Below are 22,915 nucleotides of genomic sequence, written 5' to 3'. Positions count from 1 at the left end.
CTAAGAAGTTATCCTACATGCACTCCAGGAGTCTCCAGGATTGCCTATAACTCACTGTGCTACTTTTCCAGCAGATGTTGGGGTGGTTGAAGTCCCGCAAACAGGACAAGAGGCTGCAAGTGCAATGCCTCCTCTAGCTGGAGTAAGAAGGCTTCATCAATAGACTCCTCTTGACTGGGCAGCCTGTAGTAGACACCAACCACAAGGTTCCCTTTGTTGCCTCAATCCCTGATTCTTACCCATAAGCTTTTGACCCGCTCGTGGCTATTCTTCTCCCTGTGGCATAGACCCTCCACTTCTGCACATCCATGCAGGTGCTGGAGCTCACATGAAACCTAACCCCATCTTGTCGATCTCATTCATGTCCGCACATCAAGAAATGACCTTTGTTCATCAGCAAAATGCATATATCTAACTGAATTACTTAACTTTTTTTTCTGAATGCCATCTTCAGTTTTGTTTCCCAAATGTGTAGAAGGCACCATCAATCAGATGGGTAGGTAGGATGAATTCAGATTACCTCATCGCTGGGACTCTCAAGTAAAAATGAGAAGCTAATAGTAATATCATCCTTAAAAGCTAGGGTTCTTCCCCAGAAGATCTTATGTAAAAGTATCCCAAATGGAGATTGTTATTTCCACTCTGTGCTGTCGTGTGTCACATAATATGTCCAGAAAATCTGAACAGGTTATGTGAAGTGTAGAGGATTTAGAAATGATTGAACAAAAAAGCATTATCTCAGCTGCCACAGAGCTGCTGCCCTCCTGCTGTTTACCAGGATTCAGCTGCGATAATCTGTCTCCCAGTCTTTTTCTTAACTTTAATGGCAACAGGGGAGTGACAGTAGGTTGGACTAGATGACCTTTAGAAGTCCCTTCCCGCCCAAACTACTCTATGATTCACATGGGGATGCTGGTCAGCACTGGCCAACACCCAAACTCAGCAGGCAAGCTCCCCGCACCGGTGGCCGGGGCTGTGCAGCAGGAAGGAGCTGCTGTTTCCTGCTCGCTTTGCAAGCTGATGTTCTGCTTAAAATGTGAGGCCAAAAAGAGAGATGTTGGGAAAGAAAAGGTCTGGTTGGAAAGTTTCAAGTGCCTTCATGTTGTCATTGCTTATGAAGGAGTAAGTTTGTCATTGTCAAGGAAGTGACCTGGAGATTTATGTTTACAACATCAGGTCTGCCTGTCACCAGTCAAGGTCTAAATGTTATTTCTTAAATGAAAGCAAAAGCCTGTCCTCCTGCAGGGAGTGTCGTCAGTCCCTCTGCCTCCTGCAGCAGGACCAAATCCGCCCATCAGTTGAGCAAGGCTGTGCTGGGCTCGGGGAGGTAAGGTCTGCAGGCTTGGGCCGAAGGCTGCAGGGTAACAAGAACCTCGCTGAGAACTGGTCTGCCAAAATCTGGCTCTGATAAAACGGCCCAACCCATCCTGTAAAGACTTTTACTGAAAAATCTTGAAGTAATCACAGAGGAAATGACGGGAACTCGGGCCTCCTTTCCCGCCCAGGCCCGGCACTCCCTGGCTCTTTCTCCCTCCAGCCTGCTCGACATGCCAGTGTCCCAGGGGAAGGGCCAGGGCTGGAGATGCGCCACGGCAAGGGCAGGCTGCAATAGCAGGGAGGAGGGATTGCGGCAGCGCGCTCGACGCTGTGCTCCACTCCTCGTAGGAGTACGGAAATGTAGGGTCAAGTTCAGAGATTGCGGCGGCAGGAGAGGGAGGAACGCAGCAATTCCTCTGGCCTTAGTGACATTTCACTTATTTATACCAGCTGCAAATCTTATCTGGAGTCTTGAGAGACTTTGGTGTGGCTTTCCTCATTTGTGTTTAAGACGGCATTCAATTAACAGAATCGCCGCATGCTGAAATGCCTGCTTTATGAGGGGGCAGGGCTGAACAGCTTAAAAATATATAGGACTTTGGATTACATTACTCCCTGTGAAACAGTTTGCAGCTCTGCTGTCCCAGTCCATGTATCTCCTCCCTTATCGGTGGATTAGATATAAAGAAACCACTCTCACTGTTTTTATCAAGAAGGTGAGGCTGTTGTGTTTGATTTTTTACCTTGTGGTTTGTAACGTGTTAGGTCCTGGTGAGGCAGAGTCTGAACCTGGTGTTGGTTTGGTACCTTTGTACATTGCTGAACATTACAAGAGGGTAATAAGGAATATGCTGTACATGCTCTACCTGCCCTCCATCCTGTCTGTCTTCCTTGGGTGACCCCAAATATTCTTTTGTGTGGAACATTCCTCTATCACACTCCTTTTTTTCAATGCTGTTTTTTTTCTGGTGTGCACTAACGTACTCCTGTTCTCTGGCAGCTACAGAGGAGCAATGTGTCAGCAGGCTGCAGTGTGCCTCTGTGCCCGTGCAGAGTGGTCATCGGTCTGCAGGTACAGTCCTGGGCTGGGTGAGTGGTGCTCTTGGGAGCTGTGTTCCTAAATCCTTTAGATTCACGTGAAAAAAACCCAACCTTTAATTTGTGGCTTTGTACAAACCGGTGACAGCAGGACACAAGCGGGAAACCTGAGAAAACAAGGTGTCCTCAGCAAAGATGTTGCAAGATTTGGTGACCAGTAGGTTCTCCCCTCCTCCAGGCTTCCTTCTGGATGTTGCGGCCACCACCTCCCACTTGGTTGGCTTCACAGACAGTCACCCCTCATCCGGGGTGGTGGCAGCAGCCAGCAGGTCGTTACCTTTACCTCTGCACAGCTCTGAGATTCGTAAAGCTGCTCCAGACTCCAGAGAAAGCGTGTGAAGCCTGTTCAGCCTGTGCAGAGAAGCTGACATTGCCCCAAGGCAGGGAAGGGATGTAGAAACCACCAAATGATCTGGCCAGCCATGGGAAGAGTCACGGAAAGAAAGAAGCGAGCAGGCTTTGCCCTGGTCTTTGGGCATCTGCAGTCGCTCTGAGTTTGTAAACTGCTCATGGCAGGGACTGTCATCTCCTATGAGGCACAGTGGGTGGTGTAGGCCACATAAAATACATATAAATCCCAGTCCAGTCCAGACTGTAAAACTGGTTTAAAGTGAAAACAGATTCAGGCACTTCTCGGGCTGCAGGCAGACATCAGCTCCGGGATGTCGCAGCTCCCTCTGGGCCTCTGTCGGTGGGTCGACCTCGCTGCCTTGACAGCGTGCGGCTTCCCCCCATCCCATGACGCAGCTCCCCATTTTCGTTCGTTCAGTGGCCGGCCGGGGAAGAGTGTGCGGCAGCAGCCGGGTCGGAGCTCAGTGCACTAATGGAAACCTCCGGCTGCCACTGCTCCCTGCGGAGTGCTGCCCCGCCTGCCGCGTTTTCGGTCAGTGCCCAACGAAGACGTGACCCCTTCTCAGCTGTTCACCGTGGCTGCGATGCCAGGGATGGCCTCAGATCTGCTGTCAGGTCAGGGCAGGCGCTGCAGGGACTCACTAATCCCCTCCGGGAAAGTTCCTGCGGCTTATTTCAAATACCCAGTTTAAACTGGTTAATCCAAGCGGGTCGGTCTGTCTGGCGGGGCCGGCAGCGCGCTGACACAGGCGCTGCTGTGGGTGAAGGTCGGCAGTTGCTCCAGGGCGGTGACGAAGAGCAGCTGGTTCTGCTGCTCCCCAGCCAGACCTCTGCCTGCAGCCCTGAAAGCCTTTCGTCCGAATCCTGTGCTGTTCTGGGCTGTTTCCTGGGCAAGTTTTAGTGCTTTTTGTCCTTCCCTAGTTTAAAACAGGACTTCTGTTTTTTCCCCGGTGAGACTAGTAAAAGCTAGGAGGATATTAATCTTAAATTTCCCCTTTACACCTTATTATACACCTGGGCAACAAAGCAATTTACCCTAAAGAAGCAGATGGGGTGAAAATGTGGCTGTTTCCAAACTCCACAGCACAACTAACAGATGCTGGTTTAGCCATGACCTGTGTTTCACTGTAGCCTGGTTTATCTTGCTCGGGAGGAATTTCAGGAAGTCATGCAGAGCGAAAGGGTGCAGCTTGGCTTTTCATTGTTTTCACTGCTCCTGCTCGTGTACGACGCAGGAAAACAAGGGGAAAATATCCTTTCACTGGGGCTCACTCCCATGTTTCTCGTGAACCTGGAGTTCAAGCATCGATAAAATGGAAACTGACGGAACGCAGAACGCATTGGGGGAGAGATGGTGCTCGGTGCAGTGCATGTGCTTCACACTCAGCCAAAGTTTGTTTGCTTCTTCTGACTCATTAGCTTTTAAGTAATTTCACTAGCATCTACACATAAATAACTTTCCACGGTGAACAACATCAACCTGTTGATGTTGAATCTGCAACTCTTTCTTTGCTCAGGAAAATTCAGCGAAAACTGGGTTTATTTTCATATAAACCTAATTAAAATTGGAAATACTTTTTTTTTCCAGTTGCATAATGTTAATCCTACATTCACATAACATATCTTACGTCGGCTGAAAGCCCGACCACTTTGTGAACTGATTGGAGGGTGCTGGTAAATTAACTCAAATTAGTCCCCTTCCTTCAGCGTAAGTTGCTTTTCCCAAGCTGTGACTCCTCTCCTCCCTCTTAACTCCATCTGTGACTCTTCCCCTCCTTCCCAACTCTTCTGCTGATCTTAACGCTCTCAGAGGAGTCATTAGATGACCCTGGGGCCAGGTCCTGCATGTGTACTCATCCTAATTGCCAATTTCTGACAATCACACGACTTTTTTTATGTAAGTGGCAAACTCCCTTGTGAACCCTGTGATGGGCTCAGCAAACCCTGGCAGTGAGGTGGAGGGAAGAGCTGGGAGCAAGCCTTCCTTGAACAACAACAGGAAGATTTGCTAAAGTCTGTCTGTCAGGGCCTTCTGGGTTTTATGTGCAGTGATACGCAGTCTCTGTACACATATCATTGTACTCAGAAATGCCTTGATCAAGACCAAACCTTGCTTTGCTGAAAATCTTGATGCAAAACTTGGAGGCAGCTCGCCACGTACTAAAAATTGATGACACTCCTACTTACACATTTTTGTCATATTTCTCGATCTGAATAGCTTACAATTCCAAGTGTATGGAAGGCTTTGTTGTCAGATTAAAAACTTCTATAGTCAAAGTTATCTCTCATCCCTTTCACGGGTAGCATTTACAGCTGACTCATCTGCTGCGTCTGACTCACCTGATGCAACAGCACATTGCTTTCAGGACAGTCCTGAGTGTAGAGTCAGGTAAAGGTAGGAAATTTGGGAAGGTGTAGACAGAAGTATGGGTGCAGGAGGCATTGTCCTAAGTGGAACTGCCCTTCCCACAGATACATGAGTGATCCTGCTGTGTCTAGGGAGCATTAGGCACATCCGGCGTGTCCCACCTAAGTGGCTGGAGTTGTCCAGTGCAGTCTGTGTGTATTAGGCAGTCTTAGTGGTCACACAGAGATGGACTTCACAGCATCTGTCCTTCAGATCTTATATGCCTGAAGTGCTTTGGACCTCCTGTGCAAGTGCTGGGTGGGTTGTTCAGACTATGCGCAGTAAGTAAGTGTTATCACAGGATCAGGACACACTGGATTTACTCTGCACACACAGTCGTGGTGTAGGTTTCTTGAACAAAATATGTCAATCTACTGCAGGCTGCCCTTCCAGTCCGCATGTTGGTGCTCCCCAGTGCATTTTGGCACTGATAATCATGTGGCCATAGCGTGGGTTGAATCAGCTCAGTGGTGCAGCTGACTGTGCAGGTTAGCACTGACATAGGTGATGGGAGCAGGCAGGAGAGGGCAGGACTGCTCCTCTTGACAGTAGCACATGCTTAGATTGACGTAAGCCAACTATGACACCACACTCTCAGTGATTTGTCTGGGATTTTAGCATGTTGCACAGCCCAGGCAAAATTATGGCTGGGGCTCATGCTTTGATGAAGCTCATGAAGACCTGACACCAGTGGACAAATTCCTCTGCTTCTGTCTGGTAAAGAGGTCATAACTGAGATACTGGGACAACTGGTAGTTCTGATGGAGCTGGGGTGGGCTAATCCCTGCATATCACAAGAAAGAACCAGGACCACCAAGGCCACATGGCTGGGCATATGTGGAGACAGAAATTGCACATGGTTTGAGTAATGCATCTGCTTATCTTCTCCTTGTTAAAATTACTGACCAGTCCCAAGTAAAGGATCATACTGATCTTTCACAGATGTAGCATACTAAGTAAATGTCCTTTTCTAGTAACATGTCTGCTCCTTAACTCAGGCAGTGAAGTCCTAGGTCTTGGTCCTCAAGCAGTGTTGATTCTGTGTCCCTTCCTTCTGTGATAACCCCCAAATCTTTACAAAACTGCAGCATATCAGTGTCTTTGACTGGCCTTCACTTGACATTGGCTGGCTTTGGGGACTTGGATGTATCATTGTGCTTCTCCTCTAGCTACCACAATCTGCAAACAATTAATCTCAGTCTGGACTGTACAGAGGCTCTGGTCTACTCTGTCTTCATAAATACTTCTCCTCCCTTGACCTTTTGGAATGATCATTCAGTCTGTAAAGTTTCCCTTTGCTTCCTGTTGTATTCAATAAATTCCTTTGCTTAAAAAGTCTCTTGTTGATACTAACCATCTGGCATCTGGGGGAGAGAAGAAGACAAAGGAAAGACAACAAGTTGAGTGCTGGATTGTGGGTCAAAAGCCTCATCTGTAAAATCGTAACGTAGAAACATGCTGGAAAAGGAGGGAACAGGAGTAAGAACTGGGAAAACTTCTGCTTCAGGCTGTTGTTTCCTGGCACAGGGCCCAGCAGGCACTGCATCTGGCAGCTCAGGCCGGGAGCTTGATTTCACTGCTGTGTGCTACTTCATCTTCTGGCCTGGGACGACATCTGGCTGGCATGTTCTTTTCCACACCCCAGGAAGAGTGCTCTTTTCAACTGGTTACCGCAGTACTTGGCATTAAAATGTAGTGAATCAGACTACAAAGTAGCATGAGGTTGGTTTAAAAATAATGAGGTTTAAGTACAGTTGAGCTTTGAGTTCTTTTTTTTTTTGCCTTCTGGCTTAGAAACCTTTGGAATACATGATGTGCATATTTTGCTGCTTTTCATCATGACTCTGAGTGCTCAGAAGTCACTTTAAATATGGGAAAAAAACCCCAACAAAACCAACAAAACCAACATAATATATCCTTACCTTTTTATTGAGTAGTCCAGAATAAATTATTTGGGCTTCTGGAATAACACCAGTTATCAGAAACTCTCAATTAAAAAAATAGTATAATTGGCAATACTCTTGCTAAGAAAGTAGAAGGGAGATAGTGGGAGAAGAAAATCGGAGAAACAGGAAAGAAGACTTACTACCTTCAAGAGATTGCTTAACTCTGGGAAGAAACTGGGGGCCGTGACGATGTAACACCTACACAGTTGTCTCCAGATTTTGAATAGTTTCCCTGTGTCTGGAAAGTTTTCCTCCACCAGCAGAGAAGAAGTCCTAGATGAATAGAATTCATGGTCTGGAACAGACACCATTGACTGTTACACTGATCTTCTACACCACCAAACCAGTACGTGTGCTTTTACATCCACCAAGTTGCATTGGAGCACAAGGAACTTGTGCTTGGCTGCTTTCGCATCATTCTGGATTTCAGCAGCAGCTTTGCGTAACAACGTGTTTCAGTTCTCACTGATAACCTGTTGCAAATCTTCCAGTCTATCCCTGCAAAACAGAACAGTTTTCACAAAACCTGCTATTTTTATACAACGTGAAATGAAATTACTGCATGCCGGCATAGTTGTTTAATTTGCTGCTGGGGCTGCAGGCACAGGTTTGGTAGCCACATCTTCAGCCTACTTTTCCCTGTCTGGGGAGTTCTGCAGAAAGCACAGCTACAAATGTGAGGGCTACAGACCAATAATTTCTCTTTTGGCCTATATACATTTATTACTTCTCAACACAATAATAAAGCTTTCTGGTTTTAACTCTTACAGGTAGGATGGACAAGCTTAGGTGAAATACGTCTCTTCCAACTACAGCAAGAACATAATTCAGTACCAATGACAAGTTAGCACTATAAATATATTAAAATTTGACCTCTGTGCACATGCCTGAGTGTTAAAAACATACTGTAAGAAGATTAGAATGGTTTCCCTTGAGAGTGGAGCCACACACATAGCAGCTGCTCTGATATCACTTATCAGTGTCTCCTCATTGATATTTACTTAATTCTTGATTAATTTATGAGGTTAATTAAGCATTGGAGCAGGTTGCCCAGAAACATTGTGTACTCTTCACCCCTGATGTTTATAAGACCAGACTGGATAGAGCCCTGACCCCAAGGAGCAGGAGTTTGGACTAGAGGCCTCCCAAGGCCCCTCCAACATGAGTATTCCTGTGATGCTGTGACTCCAGGCCTCTCAGGCATGGATCTCACGTTTTGAGATTTTCCCCTGCATTTTCCAGTCTGTAAAAGTTTAGCCCAGCCTCTTCACCCCTCCATAATTCTTGGAAAAAGGAAAAAAAGCCCATGCCACTGAAAAGCAATACAACATGCTGGGTTTGTGAGTTTTTCATGGGTGCCAGGTATTATTAGTATTTTGACCTTCTACTTTGGAGGAGCCTGTAAGGGTAAAGAAGCAGCAAAAAGGGGAAGAAATATAAGTGCATATTCTGTTTGGTAAGGTGACAGCTGGAGGTGTGGTCTCCCTGTTGGAACAGAAACACAGTCCAACGACAACTGACTGGCAAAGCAGAATATTGCCTGGTGTGGTAGTTCCTCAGAGCCCAACACAAAGCAGTGACTCCCGTCCTGCAAAAGCAGCAGACATAGTCATGCAGTTGGCTTAATTACATGCAATGTCACTGAATTTTACAAACTCATTTTGGAGGCCTGTTGTCTAAGGCCTTTGAGAAGACTTATCAGGTGCCTCGGTATGAAATGCATAGGACGTATGTGTATGGTGATACTACCCTTATTGTTTTGGGAGCTTCTCTGCTAGAAACCCTGTCCAAACTCCAGTGTTGCCTTTGGACTTTTTCCAGTTCACTTCTCTGGGCTTTGCCACATTCCCAGCCTTTTCCTTCCTCGGGCAGTGCCCAAGCAGGACGACTCTGCTGTCAGTTCCTGTTCTCCAGACACTCCCTTGGAGTTACCAGGGAGTGGTAAGGGCCTGGGGACATCACTCTGGGATTGTGTGAGGCTGCGCAGCCTCAGCAGGGAGGAAGGGCTCATTGCTACTGGTATGCTTGCCACAGCTTGGTGGGCTCGTTGCACCCTCACAGCACATTTTGCTCATGGTTAATGTATTAATGGCTTCTAGAGTCCTTACTTTCTTCTCTGGGATTAGGGGCCTTAGCCAGTCCCAGCCTTCAGCCTGGTAATCATAAAATCGTAGAATAAATAGTTTGGGTTGGAAGGGACCTTTGAAGGTCATCTAGTCCAACCCCACTTTAAAAAAAAAAAAAAAGTTACAACTATTTTAATAAAATTCATTTTATAAATTACAGTTTCCTGGAGAACAGGCTTGTGTGTAAAATTGAAGACAGTCTGGGAGGAGCAGGGGAAGCACCCACAGGAACCTCTTTTCCTACAGGAATGAGGAAAGAGGGACAGAAAGGTTCTGACAGACTTGGGAAAAAAACCCAGTCTCTAAGAGTGGTCCAGTGGATGTAGAAAGACATGTCTCTCTCTTCCTCCACCCTCCTAAATCCTTACCCCCAAAGGCAAACACATATGACAAGTCCTATTTAAGTCACATATTTTAACAGACCCAGGTAAACCTCAGTTCCCAGCAACAGTCTGAAGATATTAATCTTCTCTGGCCCAGGGTGCCAGCGGGGATTTTTGAGAAGCCAAGAGACAGCCTCCTCTCGATACAGGTCCTTGAGGCTACACCAGGCATGGTGGCATGATGTCCTGGCTCATGTCTGATGACGCAAGCCAAAAGGGCTGTTCCCACATGGCAGTTGAAGAAGTCCCTTTGGCAGGGAAAGGGCGCTGCACCCCACAGCAGGCTTTTGTGGGGTGGACGCTGCAATCCTCAGCACGCTGCACAAAGAGAGTGGGGCCAGCTGGCCCCAGTCCACAGAGCCAAGCAACAAGAACTGACAGCACACATGGGGGAAGGAGGGGTGACAGCAGGCTCAGAGCCCTTCCATCAGGGAAAGGCCCTCTGTGTGCTGACACAGAGACAGAGCAGCCGAGGGCTTGATGTTGAGATGAAGACCTGAAATGAAGTTGCTTCCCTACAGGGGCTTTGCGGGGCCCTCTACCAGCCAGGTCCTCTCACACAGATGTCTCTCTACTCAGGTCCTCCATCCAGCCTGTAAGGCACTGGGGCTGGGCAAGTGACCAGCCAGCGAGATTCTGAGTCCCTACCATGCTGTGGGGGAAAGATGGACATCCAAAACCTAACCAGATTTAACCAGATTTTTGTATGCTCAGAGCAAATGCTATCTAGGATGGCCTAGATCTGATGTCCTGTTCCTTTGGGGACCATCAATTTTCCATGTTCTCTCAGCTTTGAAGATGCTATGAGTCTCCTGTTGCATGACCGTAGCTCATCAGTGCTATGTTTAGTGTTGTCTCAGAGTCATTATTTCAGCAGCCTCATTAACCTCTGGTCTTTCAACAAGAGCAATTTGGAGGAATGCTGACCAGTTACGGTTATCTTCTGGTACAGGGGTTTGACTTAAGCTACCTAACCTTTCCATTCTTTCTGCGGCCTTCTACTTCCGCTCTTCCATCCCTCCATTTCATGCTCCCAAACACCGCTCAGAGTCTTGATAACAGGCCTCCTGCCTAGCTTGTGCTTGTGCTGAGAGTGGGTCTGAAAGGCTATGGGATTTATGAGGGACTTTCTAGCATGGCAATAGCGGACTCCCTTCCTCAGGGCTCCCATTCAGCTCTCCCGGTCCCGATTCCTCTCTTCTGCTATGTCTGTCTATAATTCACATTGCCCTGTGGGTGGGCTCAACTCCTGGGCTATTTCTGTAGCTTTGGTGTCCTGCTTGTTTCTCAGAGGTGGTCTTCACCCTGCTGAGTCCTTAAGGAGTGGGGCCCTGTAGCCAAATTATTCTGCTCTTCAGGATTTAGATTTTCAGATATGATTGACAGGTTATTTGTTTCTTCTTCGCTAGCCATCATGAAGGCATCCCCCAGCCTTTTTAGGTGATGGAGAGTCCTACCAGTTACTTCAGCTGTGTGATCAATGTATACCATCCCTTTGCCCTGCACCGGCTTTAAGCATCATGTTTTCTAGGTAAGGGATTCAATGGACTGGGCAGAACATCTGAGTAGGGAAAAACTGAGAGAAAGAGAGGGATAGGGAAGAAAAGAGTGGGAATTAAAAACTCTTGGGAAAGGGGGTATAGGAATGCACTGAGTCCCAAAAGGCATGTTATTGGAACAATGATTTTCAGTCTGAGGGTACACAGATGGCTTTTAGGAGATACAAAAAAGATCACTTGTTGAAAACAAGGCCTTAGTTCTATAGGGTCATGTGTGTGTATGAAATCTAGAAAGGGATCTGGAAAATTTTGAGACCCACAAACTGGATAAAATTAGAAGGCTGCTAAATATTCTGTAATGAAGTGATGCGATTACAGTGAACCAAGAGAGAAGCCATATATACCATCACTGAAAGCCTGAACTGAAGTCATATGCCAAGAAGGAAGACAATGTCATGACCACCCACTTGTTCCTTGGCAGGGTAGATAGAGGATTAGTGTCTCTCCTACCTAGGAAATGCAGAAACCTGTCCCTGGGAAGCGCTGGGCTGCATAGCTCTGGAAAATGCTTTTAAAATGTTAGGCAAAGTTCTCATCCACATTTACAGAGATGAAGCTTGTCCTCTTCAATCTTCAGAAATTCAAATAAAAACGTAGACGTTCTCAAACTTGGTATCTGTCCAGCGCAAGTCAATACACTGACTGTTTTGCCTCTTGATTTTTGCCCTGTTTCTGGGAGGCACAGGAGGTAATGTGTGCAGTGGTTTTGTTACCTAGATCTCTGCGAATAGATGCAAAGCTGCCTTTAACTCCCAAGTAATAACCCCCCGAAGAGGCTGGCCATTAGATGGCAGCACAGATATACTCAATAGCCATTTCTGCCGGGTGCTGCTCTAGGAAAGCCCCTCCATTGCTTTCAGCATCCCAAAGGTATCTTGTGGCTGTAGAATTTTCACGTTACTTAATGCAAAATTAATTAAAACCTGTAAATGAGGAATTTCATATTCTATTACAGCAGATAAAATAAAATTAAAAAACCAAACAGTTGTAGCATGTATTAAGCTGGAAGCTCTTTCAGAATTTCTGAATTATTTTATTCCTTATACCTTCTAACACAGAATTCAGCTATACTGACTAATCCAGGTGCTTTCTTGATGACATTTATAGCAGCTTATGGCCTAAAAGCTCTTCCAGAAAACTCCCTCATTTTGATGCCACCAGCCATCTCAGCTCATTGCCTGGGAAGCATAAGATTTTATATTATTTTCAGTTGCCGCAGTTGAGCCTCAGAATATTCCAGTGACACTCCAACTAATTTCATTTTATTAATGGAAAAAAAAATTGAAGCAAATGGAGAGGAGAGCTAGTTTTCTTTTTCAAACTTAAATGTCTCCCACCTAGCTCATTACTAATTTTGCATTGTTCGGCATAATGTCAGATGAGAATCAAGGTGCTAATTGCATACCCGTAAGCCTGACATTTGTGCTGACATCCCAGTGCTTCGCCTGGTATCTGCGAGAAGGCCATGGTTGAGAATTGTCAAAGTAATGAGGTGCCTGGTCTTCTCTGTGGCAGAGCAAAAGTCCTGCCTTTCTGTGCTAAGACCCAATGGGGAAATCCTGAGTCTGTGTAACTGGTAATGTAACCAATATTCTAGAGCATCTTCTGCTTTAAACTGTGGAAATATTTTTTAAATATGTGGTAATCATACCAAAGAGACATCAGTCTAGCATATAGGATTTTGACAAACTTTATTTCAGTTTCTTTCCCCTCAGAAATAGCAAGGTAATAGGTTAATAATTATTATTAACAATTGTTAATAAATGAATCAATTTCCTTATTAATATTTCTTACAGCTATATTAGACCAATATAAAGCTAACTTGCACTTGACAAAATCAGGCGTAATAATCCGTACTGTTATGCTAATTTAAAACCAGTTTGTGGAGGTAAATTCAGCCCCAGCTCCTAGCTTTTTGGAACATCTTTTCTTCCAGGCTGTTTTCCCAGGTGACTGAGCTGATGTTCAAACTTGGAGGCTGGTCTCACACCGGTGGTCTCGGGAAGGGTTTTGCAGCAACTTTTGGAACCACTCCAAAAGGAGAGGAGCTTTTTAGTGTCTCGTAGGCAATTAGGGGCCACAGCTCCTCTTGGGAGATGATGAGCTCAGTGTGCCTGCTTATACTTTATTCCCCAGAAATTTGTCACTTGCACAGGAAATACTTCCCGTGTCACCTTGTGAAGTGGAAAAGATACATAATTGTCCACAGCAGTGTTACAAGACTATCTAGAATAAAGGAAGGATATATCAGCTTACATTTTAAAATGCAAAAGACATTTCAGAAGGCAGTATGAAGTAACGCTAAGCAAAAATTTAAGAGAGACAGATGGGTAATAGAAAGTGTCACAGCAGTATCTGATCACTGCAAGCCTTGGCTTTGTGTATTCAGCCAGCACGGGACTAACGTTTCATATAAGGGGAGAACATGTATTTTTAAAATACGTATTCTACTTTCTGCAGAATTTTGGGTCTTCCATGAAAGTTACTTCTCAAAATATAAGCCAATGAGGATCACAGATCAAGGTGGAATGGCTGCAAGTATGGCTAATGCGTGCAGGTACTGCCAGCTACTCCAACAGCAGGCAAAGCTCTTCCCTTCTGTGCAGAGCTCCTTGGAAAGGAGAAATGTGTAAACCTCTAGAGTTTAGCACATGGGAAAAAAACCTATGTTGCTTTCTGGCACCACCTCAGAAGCTACTAGGCATATGGCTGGCTTTTCAATGTATAAACTAGTCAGGACAAATCTGGGGTTTTTATTATTTTATTTTATTTTAAATTTTCTAGTTCTTATTCCATTTCAAAACCTCAGAGAATCAGATGAAACTACTAAAACTTTTAAAGGTTTGAAAGAACATCAGATTAGCAGAGTGAAAATGGACAGAAAGCTGCTGGGCCCAGCATTACATTTTCCTACCTAGAACAGGGGAAGCTGGATGAGGGAAGCTGATCTGTTACTCCGATCAAAATATGGCAGAGCCTGGGAGTTTGGGAATAATTAGACCCTAGTCACAATAATTTCTAGATCATCTCCAAATGCAGATACCACTGCATCAGCATCATGGAGGAAAATCCAGCATCTATGTGACAAGTACTTACCTCTTGTTGGTGCAAGCTCTGGGGTGATGAACATCTTTGACAGACCCTGATGGCTCCGGTGTAATTTCACGTACTGAAATTAGGGGCAATCAATTCCTGAGCTTTATTGTGTCCTCCAAATCACTTGTCTGTGATTTCCAAACTATTTAGGAATAAATGAAATGCGTTGCCTATAAAAATGAACAGGACTTCAGCATCCTACAAACTTGGCAGTTCTCTGTTTAACTATAATTAACTCTGAAATAATTTACACTCTCCTTTCTCTTACTATAAACTAAGTTTTATACCAAACAAGGTGATCGGGAACTTTATATTGTTGCCCATATATATATTTAGTAAGGTACCAGAGGGTGGAGATGACTTATCAACAAGGTTCTTAAACTGTGAGTTTGACCCATGCATACAAATCCCTACACTCATTAAGGGATCAGATTTTGCTTGGACTTTACATACCTTAGGGATCTGTGTAGGTACAGGTGTGTAGGAGGTGGCCAGGCTTGTATTTAGGAGGACAGTAATCGCAACAACAGCAGCCGTTACCACAGATGAGCTGGAGAAAAGCACTATCACACTTTATTTTAGTATGCTACAAAATTCATTGTTGAACTTTATTAGGTACTTTAATACCAAGCATACTTTAAAGTAACAAAAATTATTGTTGTTATTACTTTTTACAGAAAATCAGGTATTTCAACAGTTTTCTTTACAGTTTGTTGACTTAAAAAAAAATTACAATTGACAAGTTACAATGGAGTGGGATGGGAAAGTGGTAACATTTAAAAAGATAAAACATATTATTCATATTGAGTCAAAATTTATTGATGTACGTCCTGGTAAGTATCTCCTCCTGACTGTGTACAAATGGTACATATTCACTGACCTGCCCTGGCAGGGTTGCGAGGTCTTGTGATGACACTTTTTTTGCGACGTTTGTGTATATTTAGGAAGGGCTTTTACATTACACAGCCACCATGATGCAAAACTTAGTATTCCATTATAAAACAGTATAGTAAAGAGAAACCCTGTCTCGGTGATTTCTGTTGCAGCAAAAGCGCCGTGACTGCAATACTGTGGGGTAGAGGTAAGCCTAAGGGGCAAATGAAGGCAGTGGTACAATAGCACATCCAGATAGCAAACCCTTCAACAGGCTTTTAAGGTGGGAGTGTGGCTGTGAGCCAAGAGCAATGAATGAGGATGGGCTTCGCTGAGACACCATTTAACAGGGACTCCTGAATGCATCCGACCCTTAAGGATGTGCATTTTCCAGCTGACACTGGCTGGACTAATCACAGATTTAAAAACCTGCCTGAAGTGGGACCTTAATGAGTTTATGCAACCTCATGTATGAACTACTTGACTTTTACCTTCCATCCCCTTCAGGGCAGTAGCAAGTACTGGGAATATGTTTATGGTGGTTGATTGATTTGGGTGGGGTTTTTGACCAGCTCTAACACTGGTCCTGTAGAAGTCAGTGGAGTCTCCTACAAGCAGTTACAAGAGCAGATTTGGATTAAAACAACATGTTTTTTTTAAAAAGTGCTGCCCAGATTCACACATAAATTTACTTGGCACACATCTGCATCAGCGTTCAGTCTCTAAGACAAGCAGCATCACACTGGTACCTTGGTAGTTAGATAGAAGAGTTCTCCAATTCCCTGTATTTATTTATTGACAGTTTACTTAAAGATAATGTTTTGTTCAAAAATAAAATACATTTTCTGAGATTCATGCACTAAATTCTGGAATAATTTGTATTGTGCAGCCAATAGTTAAAAACCAGTTTTAACTCATGTTTTACTCATGTCTTCAGTGCATTGTGTTATTTGGGATCAACATTCACAATGAATTATTATTATTTTAGCCATTTCCCCTGAAAGCCAAAGAATGAAGCAACAGGCTTAAAAAATCTGAAGAAATTAGCATTGCATTGTTCCTTTTGGGCTGGATTCAGTTGCGATACGCAGGAGAGGGCAGAAGAAATGTAGGGAGTAGCATGGTCCTGCCCAGTCCTGAGCCAGGAGGAGACGCGTGCCATGCTGGGAGGTATCGGAGAGGAGCAGAGGAGAGGGGGTCCCTGCTTCCCTTCGTTGCTCTGTGCCTGGTGCTTTGCACCCAGGCTTTTTGCTATCGGGTCTTTCTTGATACCCTGTGCCTCCCCCATTTTACTGCTCAGTGGCTTCTGGAAAGGAGCGTGCCCTTTGGGGAGCGACCCGCTGAGCCCCTGTGGAGGGAAGCACCAGCCCCGCCAGTGCCGCCGCGCACCGTGCACCCAGCCCTCACGTGGCTATTGGCAATGGGTATTTGCTTATTAGTCTCTTAATTTATGGATTGAGTTTAAGGCCAGAAGGGATCGGTAGGTCAGCTCGCCTGATTGACATTAGCATGGGCCAGGGAGTGTCACTCCGTGGTTATATGGCAGAACAAGGAAAAGAACAGAAATGCCCTTGCAGCGAGCAGCTGTATGTTACATTTAAGGGGTAAATTGCTTTCTCCTCTTAAAAAAGAAATCCAGTGCTTTTATTTTGTCCCTTCAAATACAAACAATTCCATATGTCCCGGGAAATTATAGTAGTATGATATTCAGTCAGACATACCTTATAGATATATGCTTCATAGAACTAGAATATAGGTCAGAAATAATTTTTCAGTCTTAAGTTTGTTACAGACATAGATTAATTGGAACACATACGCAGTAAAAATTGAGAAGCTTTACAGATTTAGTCAACTTATTATACAGTGAAGTAAATGAAGTGCGGCAATGTAGCAGTAAAAGTTATGCTTTTTCCACTAGGTGATGGAAACATTCAGAGAGTTTATTTATAAATGCTAATTTAAGAGAAATGTCCTATCAGCTTCTTGGCTACTGGGATAGGAATAGTCTGGAGTTAACTGCCTCTCTACTGTGAAAGGTTTTAAAGCTTTTTGCTTTCTGTCCGAATTAAAAAAATGACATTTACAAACCTCTTCAATGCATATATATTACATATGTTTACCTAGCAACAACTACACCCCTTTTAATTTATTCCCCAAATGTGACTTTTCATGCATGTCTTCTGGATGCTGTATTCAGCAACAGTTTCTAATGAGCTGGTGTGTAATCCATGATTGCATTTCTCTTCTGAAAATCACTTCCATGTCTGGCTGATCTATGTTTAGAAGGTTGCGCTTACCCATCAGGCATTTTCGCACTCGTCAGCGTTCTTCTCTGTCGGAGGCCCTTTCCCAAGCTTCTTCCCATTTTAATGTTGATGTACAAAAGCTGTTATTCGTTTTGTTTTGTGCTCATTCTAGTGAGGATTGGCTTAGTAGGACTGTGCAAAACAGAGAGAAGAGAGAAGCTGGATTACTGCCAGCAAACATACAGACATTCACGCTGTGCTTGGCTCGGGGCGAGCCTCTGATCAATGTTCTAATACAATTCTTTATTTGCATTTCCATTTATCATGAAAAATGACAAGTTCGATCTTCAGATATGACAAGGATTTGTAATCTGGAATTCTTAAAAATCAGTTTTCATCAGCTAATCGACACAAAAAGTAAAAATAATGGGATTGTTTCATCTAAAGTTTGAACAGTATGAAAATAAAGATACAACGTGTATAGGGCAGAATGACATTTGCTGGATGAATATCAGGAGTTGATAATTCTGACATTTCTGTTCCATATCAATAATTTCTTTCACTCCCCTGAGCACACAATCCACATTTGTAAACAAGATGAAATAATACCTGGTGTTAAATTTCGAAGGAGCAGACCCCAATGAGGACAGAGGTGTTTTCAATCCAAACCCTCTCTTATTAACTAATTCTTACCCATCCAGTTTCCATATACTGCAAACAGAGCTGCGGACGCAGGAGAGCGGACACCAGCTGTGCTGGCACTGTGAGCAGAGAGACGAAGGCTCCCTCCTCCTCACTGGAGGTGACTGCCCCGAAGTTGGAGCTGGGAAGGGCCACGCATGGGAATGGGGGTTAATGAGAAAGTCTATTTACAGGTACCCACATACACGCAAATATAAAAACCTGACTGCATTTGGCCTTGAACAGAAGGTTCTTGTACCAAATGCAAATTCACCATTAGCTAAACTCTCCTTGGTCAGTTGGGCCAAACCGTGAAGTCCTTTGGCAGGCAGCCTCCCCATTGCCTCCTGTGAAAGGGTCACTGGTCAGAGGTCCTACAAGCCCGCAGCCTGGGGGAGAGGGCAGCCATCTCCATCACAACCCCACTCCCCTCATCATAACACAGGGGCCTCTGTGGGAGACTGCTGGAATGCAGAATTTAGGGGAGACCATAATTTTAGTGAAAATAAAAGAAAAAGAACGGATTTCACTGTGAAATGGCAGTGAACTAAGAGTTTCAGAACTAGAAACTCTTAAAAATGTTACCATAAGAGGGCTGAAATATTTCATTTACCCCTCAGGTTACATGGAGCAGCCACCTTCTCCCATTCCCACCAGCTCCTCACACGCCTTCACTCTCGTGGTCACCTTGGCCGGCTGATAATTCACCCACAGATGCCAGGGAGAGTGACGCTCCAGAGCAGGATGCCCAGACCAGAGAGCTTGGGATGGTGGTGCCACGAACGGGGCAGCTCGGTGGTGGCTAACCCTTCTGCCGCAGACCCTGGGTTCCTGCTTCCCCAATAAGCTTCCAACAAACTGACATTTTTCAAGCAAAGTTTGTTTTGGAGGAAAATTTCTGACTCATTATAGCCCACGTGTTCAGCATGCATCTGTAGTCCAGATATAATTTACAAAGAGGACACTACTAATTGGTGTTGCTGAGATTAGAAGGTAGCAAGTAAGCTATGCAAGAAGCGTAAGGTGAGCTAAGGAGGGCCCTGCAGAAGATGAATGGATCTGTTTTGCTTTTGTCAGAAAATGAATACGCAATATAGTGTTTGCTGTGGTATAAAGGTTTTTATGATGTGAATATGTAATGGGACTGGTACTTTCCAACTTGTAAAAGAAAAATCGCCCATTGATAGCTCCACGAGCTTCCTTTCCCCCTTTAGAATGTATTTGTGATAAATAAAACATATTTTAAATGGTCTGAGATGGGAATTTGGTGCACTTTACTAATATGGTTATTAATGTATTTAATGTGGTAATTATTAATATAGGTAAGTAGCACTACTAAATAAAAGAAAAGAAAGAAAAAGTGCTTGAGTCTCCAATCTGTTTATTTGCTAAGCGAGGTATTGGTTTTTTGTGAGCCTCTTAATACATGGTTGGTAAAGCTGAAATCCAGGGAAAGCCAAAGTTGCCTGGTGAGGAGCACATGCCCTGATACTCCTCTGAACAATCTAAACTTAATAGAACTGAATGAGCCATTTCTTTCAATTATTTTCAATCATATTTTTGTGCGCCTGTGTTACTCAAACCCTTAACAGTGCTTATTGGATTTCCAGCAGTACTGAGGGTTGGGGTTGTAAAATACTAAAACATTTATTAGTTCTTTGGCAAATTTTGCACGTGGTTGTCATACACATGGAAAGGAAATTTAATAAATGCCAGAGGTGCCTAGCTGATAAGGCAGAAATAAGTCATTCACATCCAACATCCCTCAATCTGCTTTGTATCACATCATAGGCTTTTGACTCCTTGAAGTTTCTTTTCTTAGAGCTACTTACAACCTTTTTCTAGTGCTGTTGCCTAGAAATCAGTTAATGAAAGCAATCTTAATGAAAGGCATTTTACTCAAACCACCTAGGTGATCTGCTGTTAAATTCTCTATTTAAAATCTTGAAAGGCTGCCGGTTACTATTCATATTTGACCTGTTCAATTAGGGCAGCCAGTTCTGTTGACTGCAGAGCCTGGGTACAGTCACCCTGGGAGGGATATACAGCGTTTTAGTATTTATGTGCATTTTCAGAGAGAGGCCACTGATACTTCTTTGTTTTGAAGATGAATCACAGGGAGATTTCCACGTTGCTCCCTGCCAAGGTATAAAGCACGTACTGATTTTCAGATAGTCGCTTACATGCTGTTACTGTAAAGACAGTCAGATGGATAGTAAATATATAAAGGCAGACCTTCTAGGTCTGAATATATATTTTCTCCAACAATCTTGACACTTTGCACTATTAATTTTCACCAGCCATATTTATACCATTTTCTTTGCCATTTATTTCACTGGCGTCTAAGAAAATAACACTTTTCCAAGCAGTCTTTTATTGCTGTCTCCAAACACACACAATTACTGAGCTAAAGAGCAACAGGTCATACCAAAATTGGTGCTATTCCAAAACCACATCAGCTGGCAGAAGCTCATGGACTAATGAAGCACCAGAGATTTCTTCCCAGCACCTCCACGGTATTCCTCTAGCCTCAAGAGAGACATTATGGCCTCAAGTTGCACCAGGGGAGGTTTAGATTGGGTATTAGGAAAAATTTCTTCACTGAGAGGGTGGTCAGGCATTGGAACAGGCTGCCCAGGGAGGTGGTGGAGTCGCCATCTCTGGAAGTGTTCAAAAAACGTGTGGATGTGGCACTTCAGGACATGGTTTAGGGAACATGGTGGTGCTGGATTAATGGTTGGACTTGATGATCTTGAAGGTCCTTTCCAACCTTAGTGATTCTGTGATTACCGTGACATTATCTCTCTTGAATGCTTGGCGCTGTGTTTTGTGTATGGTAGGAGATGAAGGAGGAGAGAAATGTTGCTGCTGAAGGTCTGCAGTTGAAAATAAACATGCTGGGGCACCTTGGATAACACTGGTACCTGGGCAGTAAGCCAAAAAAATTTGGACAAGTTCGGTTTTAATGAGGTGCTCGGAGCTCTCACCTTTCTGCTTATGATCTGGGTCAGCTGCTTGTAACCACAGGTAGATGGTTTTGTTGTTCACGTCAGGGTTGGTGCAATGCTAAGCATGTTAAAACTCCACTGGTAGCTACTGCACCCCAAAATTCAAATAGCAACATGTATTGAGGGCCTGGGCAACATCCAGATGTGTGTAATTAAAAGGCATGAAAGGCAGCTAGATGCCCAGGTGCGGTGGGCAGCTGGTGTCCCACCTTCTTTCTTTGAAGATAATCCCTTTAAAGCACATAACGAAAACTATTTGTGTGGCCTGAGAGAATGATTTTATTTTTCATGTGATGAGAGAGGAATAGGGGTGTCTTTAAATGTGTGTTGACATTTGGCTACCTACCGTGGGTGCCTTTCCTCCTTGATGCACTGAGCATCCTTTGCCCTGCCCTCATTGCAGGGGTGCTTATGTGCTGTCCTGAGAGCCACCTGGGGCAAATACCATGCCCTCAGTAGACAGGCACCAACTCAGGTCCTCTCCAAACTCGTAAGAGTCCTGGTGATCCGAGCCGAAACTCTAGTGCCTGTTTTGGAGATGCTGCCCACAGATCATCCTGGAAATAGCTGTGTGGGCAGGAGGTGAAGGAGTTGTGCTCACTGGTGCCCAGCCCTGCGCCGCAGTTTAGACACAGCAAGGAAGAAACATGGCTGCCCTATGGAGATGGAAGGAAGACTGGACAGAAATGCCTCAATTATTTTGCTAGCAGCCCTCTCTGTGTTTGACTGTTCAGCATTTTCTCACCAAAAGTGAGAAATGACCTGTGCACACCAGAGCTGCCTAAGCATGCTTCCTCCTCCGCTTGGCAAACCAGCAGGCAGGATCTGGCAGCTGCCTGCTCCGCTGTCACTCGCAGCTACTGAAGCCCAGCTGGGAGGGCAGGGGTTCAAGAGACTACATAGCAAACCTCAAGGGGTTACTAAAACTTTCACAAAACTTTGGGACCGAAATTGTGTGATGGTTTTGTCTGCACGGCATTAGAGGAGAAGCTCATCTCAGCAGAAGGGTGTGTATGCAAGCCCTGTGAGACCAGCGCTGAGTGGAAAGTAGGACTGGACCTGCTGGGCAGCTTTTTGTGCGCCCTGTTACTGGCAGCAGCTGAACTCCAGGGCATGGGCTGTAGGAAACATTCCCAGGGCTGTAGGAAGTGTTTCCAAGGCTGTAGGAAGTGTTTCTAGGGTTGTAGGAAATGGTTCTAGGAGCATTCAAGAATTTTGTAAATGCCTGTCGAAAGGAGGCCCGGGCTGTTTTGCAGGCAGAAGGCTCAGTTCAAGGCTGTACAAAGGCATTTCTAGCATCTGCGAGGATGGTTTCAGGGCCACAGGGGCGGTGATGGTCGGAGTTAACCACTGAACAGACAGAATGCCATTTTGATAGACATCCTTTTCCAAGAAGAAACAAAAACGGCTGAAGGATCCAGTCAGATCAATTTTGCCAGGTTGCTGTGTATGGAGTACCTGTGTACGACATATGGCTGGACAGACCTGTGCCTTCAACAACTCCTATACTGTCATTCACAAGAAAAAGCCCAGCGCCTTGGCAGGCCTGAAGCTACACTCCTTGCACACTTAAAGCTCCAGGTGACTGCCTGCTGGTCAGGTCCTGCCCTTCCCTGCCAGACTCTGGTGACTTCTTGTAGTTTTAAAACCCTGGTTAATCTTACATTGCCTTTTTCCCTGTTTTCTGTTGCTATTCGTGGACACTGACACCGAGCAGGAGGAAGCGTCTGTCAGTTCAGAGCCTGTCTGGCTGTAGGCAGTGCATTACGGAGGGAGAAGAGTGACATGGCAGGGAAGCATCATTTTCTGGGTTTTCTTTTATTT

The sequence above is a fragment of the Phaethon aethereus genome, assembly GCF_964289735.1.
Source record: "Phaethon aethereus genome assembly, chromosome: 1".
NCBI classification, from domain to species: Eukaryota; Metazoa; Chordata; class Aves; order Phaethontiformes; family Phaethontidae; genus Phaethon; species Phaethon aethereus.
Note: the sequence above shows the minus strand (reverse complement) of the source record.